Here is a 5043-nt window from a genome sequence, read left to right on the forward strand (position 1 = left end):
TGCCTCTTCACGCCCTTTTTCCGCTGCCTTCGTTGCCCCTTCGCTGCTCCTCTTCGCCGCTCCCTTCGCCGCTCCTTCGCCGCTCCCTTTTTCGTCAGTTCTTCGCTGCCCTTTTTCTCGTTGCCCTTCGCTGCCCTTCGTCAGTTCTTTTCGCTGCCCCTTCGCCGTCTCCTTCTTTGTTGCCCTTCTTTCGCCGTTCTTCGCTGCCCCTTCGCTGCCCCTTCGCTGCCCCTTCGCTGCCCCTTCGCTGCCCCTTCGCCGCCTTTCGCCGCCCTTCGCCGCCCTTCGCTGCCCCTTCGCTGCCCCTTCGCCGCCCCTTCGCTGCCCTTTCGCCGCCCTTCGCCGCCCTTCGCTGCCCCTTCGCCGCCCTTCGCCGCCCCTTCGCTGCCCTTTCGCCGCCCTTCGCCGCCCTTCGCTGCCCCTTCGCCGCCCCTTCGCTGCCCTTTCGCCGCCCTTCGCTGCCCCTTCGCTGCCCCTTCGCTGCCCCTTCGCTGCCCCTTCGCTGCCCCTTCGTCGCCCTTTCGCCGCCCTTCGCCGCCCTTCGCTGCCCCTTCGCTGCCCCTTCGCTGCCCCTTCGCCGCCCTCTTTCAAGGTTCTTTTCGCTGCCCTTCCCCCGCTGTCCCTTCGCTGCCCCTTCGCTGCCCCTTCGCCGCCCCTTCTTCAGCCGTCTCCTTCGTCGCCCTTTTCGCTGCCCTTCGCCGCCCTTTTCTTCGCCCTTCGCTGCCCTTCGCTGCCCCCTTCTGCCGCCCTTCTGCTGCCCCTTCGTCGCCTCTTCTGCTGCCCTTTCGCCGCTCCTTCGCTGCCCTTTCTTCGCTGCCCTTCGCCGTCTCTTCGCTGCCCTTCGCTGCCCTTTTCGCCAGACCTTCGTTGCCCTTTTCGCCGTTCTTCGTTGCCCTTTCGCTGCCCTTCTTCGTTGCCCTTTTCATTGCCCTTTTCTGCCGCCCTTCGCTGCCCTTCGCCGTCTCTTCGCTGCCTCTTCGTTGCCCCTTCGCCGCCTTTTCGCCGCCCTTGCTGCCCTTCGCTGCCCTTCGCCGCTCCTGCTTCGCCCTTTTCGCTGCCCCTTCAAGGTTCCCTTTCGCTGCCCTTCGCCGCCCTTTTTCGCTTGCCCTTCGCTTGTCTTTTCTGCTCGCCCCCTTTTCTCTGCTGCTCCTTTTCGCTGCCCTCTGCCGCCTTTCGCCGCCCTCTTTCAAGCGCCCTTCGCTGCCCTTCGCTGCCCTTCGCTGCCCCTTCGCCGCCTTTCGCCGTCTTTTCGTTGCCTCTTCGCTGCCCCTTTTTCGTTGCCCTTTCGCTGCCCCTTTTGCCGCCCTTCGCCGCCTCTGCTGCCCTTCGCCGCCTCACCGTTCTATTTTCGCCCTTCGCCGTCTCTTTTCTGCTGTCCCTTCGCCGCCCTTCGCCGCCCCTTCGCCGCCCTTCGCTGCCCCTTCGCCGCCCTTCACCGCCCTACGCCGCCCTTCGCCGCCCCTTCGCTGCCCCTTCGCCGCCCTTCGCCGCCCCTTCGCCGCCCTTCGCCCCGCCCTTCGCTGCCCCTTCGTCGCCCCTTCGCCGCCCTTCGCCCCGCCCTTCGCTGCCCCTTCGCCGCCCCTTCGCCGCCCTTCGCCGCCCCTTCGCCGCCCTTCGCCGCCCCTTCGCCGCCCTTCGCCGCCCCTTCGCCGCCCTTCGCCGCCCCTTCGCCGCCCTTCGCTGCCCCTTCGCCGCCCTTCGCCGCCCTTCGCCGCCCTTCGCTGCCCCTTCGCCGCCCTTCGCCGCAATTCGCTGCCCTTCGCTGCCCCTTTCGCCGCCCCTTCGCCGCCCTTCGCCGCCCCTTCGCCGCCCTTCGCCGCCCCTTCGCCGCCCTTCGCCGCCCTTCGCTGCCCCTTCGCCGCCCCTTCGCCGCCCTTCGCCGCCCTTCGCCCCGCCCTTCGCTGCCCCTTCGCCGCCCCTTCGCCGCCCTTCGCCGCCCTTCGCCGCCCCTTCGTCGCCCCGGGGGATGCCGCCGGTGTCTGCTGCACTTCGCCGGAGGGGCTTCTCGCGTCTGAGAATGCGAGTGGGCGGATGTTTATGACTGTCTGTCTGCCTCTCTCTCTATCTATCTGTCTATCTCTCTCGCTCTCGCTCTCTCGCTCTCGCTCTCTCTCTCTCTCTCTCTCTCTCTCTCTCTCTCTCTCTCTCTCTCTTTCTCTGTCCCACACTCACTCACTCTCTCTCTCTCTCTCTCTCTCTCTCTCTCTCTCTCTCTCTCTCTCTCTCTCTGTCTCTCTATCTATCTATCTGTGTATCTATCTCTCTCTCTCTCTCTCTCTCTCTCTCTCTCTCTCTCTCTCTCTCTCTCTCTCTCTCTCTCTCTCTCTCTCTCTCTCTTTCTCTCTTTCTCTCTCTTTTTTTCTCTCTCACTTCTCGCATTTAAGAAGGCGTGTAGGCTGATGTTCATGTTATACATATTTTTATTTTTATCATTATTATTATTTTTTATTATTTATTTTTTACTTTACGCGCGGATACTGAAACCCACACACATATACACCCACTTGTGTGTGTGTGTGTTTGTGTGTCTGTTCGCGCGTACACATCTACACATGAGTGTTTGTTTGTCCATTGATTATTTCACTTGGTTGTTTATTAGTCTATCTATCATTAATTATTCATCTGTCTTTCAGTCCAGGTATTTCATTAACAAATCTTAATGGTCGTAAAATGACGCTTTATTCAACCTCATACAAATGTCTTTCCTGTTTTTATTATAAGGAAATGATAAAATAGATAAATAGAATGATATGAATAAAATAAAAATAAATAGATGAAACAAAATGAAATTGAAAAAAAAATTAAAAAAAATCTATCCCGCAGTTTTTTTGTGTTTTTTTTTTTTCTTATTCATTCGGGTTTTAAGAACCATGAACTTTTATAATATTGTTCAGATTTTCCTCATCTCTTAATACACGTTCAGCTCTTCTTGCACTGTTCATCCAGCGAGTTATAGCCGTAAGAACAGTTCTTCAGGATATTATTTCAAATATTGAACTTTTAGATTGTGACGTATCTGTATGATCGCTATTCGTACGGCACAAATTTTTTGAGCTCGGGTTCCCTTCAATTTCGGGAAAATTCTCATGCAGGAAGATTATTTCGTCAAGATTCATATCTCTTGTATTATTTTCTGATGCATTGAGATTTTGGTGGAAAATTCGAGTGTTTAGTTCATGTTTTTTTTTCTTCCTCTTGTTTTTTTGTTTGTTTGTTTTTTATATCTTTTTTGTAATTTTCATATTGTGTTGATATTGTCTGTTTTCTTTACATAATTTCGAATTATTTCGTCAAGATGAGGGTCTCTTGTATTATTTTCTGATACATTGAGATTTTGGTGTGAAGGGGTTAGTTCATGTTCTCTCTCTCTCTCTCTCTCTCTCTCTCTCTCTCTCTCTCTCTCTCTCTCTCTCTCTATTTCTCTCTCTCTCTCTCTCTCTCTCTCCTCTCTCTCTCTCTCTCTCTCTCTCTCTCTCTCTCTCTCTCTCTCTCTCTCTCTTTCTCTCTCTCTCTCTCTCTCTCTTGAAGGGGGGGGGGATTTTCATATTATTAGTGTTGATATTGTCTGTTTTTTCTTTACATCATTTCGAATGGTGAATATTCGAGAATTTCTATTGCATCTCATCATAAAAAAATAGCTTGAACACCAATATACTTCTTTTATATTTTTTATTTATAAGTATTTATGTATATCTTATAATTTTCAGATTATGTGTGTTGAAATTGTCCATTTTCTTTACATAATTTCGAATGGTGAATATTCGAGTATTTCTATAAATGCTCATCATAAAAAAAAGAGTTCGGCCCCCTTTTATATTTCTTATATATATATATATATATATATATATATATATATATATATATATATATATATATATATATATATATTTTTTTTTCCTCCCTCTCTCTCTCTCTCTCTCTCTCTCTCTCTCTCTCTCTATGTATTTCTGCCATCACCGTTTTCAAAATATCAAACGCTGAACTTTTATTTAAACTTTTGGCATCGTATGTATTTCCAAGACATTATTCAAAACACAAAAATTTTGACGGTGACCTTTCTGCAAAATCCCTTTCCACGCGCATAATATTTTGGGTTCGGATCCCCTTCAGTTTCGAGAATATTCTGTCGATGGAATAATATTTGGTCAAGATGCACATCTTTTTTTTTTTTTTTTCTGGCACGCTGAGATTTTGGTTTAAAATTCGAGAACCTCTGTTTAATATTTTCTTTTTTTCTCTCTTTTCGTAAATAGTCATATTATGTTTGTTTTATATATATATATATATATATATATATATATATATATATATATATATATATATATATATATATATATAAGTAATGATTTATATTATCTACGTTTTCTTCCGTTCTCATTATTTACCTTTTCTTCATCCTTATATTCGTGATGATTTTTTATATTTTTTTTCCATTTTTTTTAGCAGTCGGTATTGTAAAGATTATCATAAGATTCATGAATCTATCTATTCTCCTATCTTTATTTTTTTTTTCTTTTTCCTTTTTGTCTCTCCTTCTTATATCTTCCGTCCTTTCATGATGATAAGGATAGAATGATAAAGTAATGATGTAATAGTGATGATGGTGTTGGTGATGATGATGATAATGGTGATGATAGTGTTGTTTTTGGTGATGCCGGTGTTGGTGATGATGATAATGGTGATGTTGGTGTTGGTGGTGATGGTGATAATAGTGATGATGATAATGGTGATGATGGTGATGTTTTTGGTGATGACGGTGTTGGTGATGATGATAATGGTGATGTTGGTGGTGATGGTGATAATAGTGATGATGATAATGGTGATGATGGTGATGATGACGATGACGATGATAACGACGATGATGACAAAGACGATCATAACATGATGATCATCACGATCCTTAACACCTTTTCTCCTCTCTCCTTTCTATCCTCTCTCTCCATCTTCATCATCCCTCCTCCTCCACCTCCTTTATCATCCTTTGCCTTCTCCATTCAGCCGCGCCCTCAACTCACGGTCGAAATCTGACATGGGTTAATATTT

At 47.9% G+C, this 5043-nt stretch overlaps 1 pseudogene; it reads right to left on the reverse strand.

The window, feature by feature from the left end:
* Nucleotides 1-1186: 1186 nt before the first annotated feature.
* LOC138865714 (octapeptide-repeat protein T2-like) overlaps nt 1187-5043 on the reverse strand; it is a 16580-nt pseudogene continuing 12723 nt past the window's right edge.

Source organism: Penaeus vannamei, chromosome 22 (assembly GCF_042767895.1).
Source record: "Penaeus vannamei isolate JL-2024 chromosome 22, ASM4276789v1, whole genome shotgun sequence".
In the NCBI taxonomy this organism is placed as follows: Eukaryota; Metazoa; Arthropoda; class Malacostraca; order Decapoda; family Penaeidae; genus Penaeus; species Penaeus vannamei.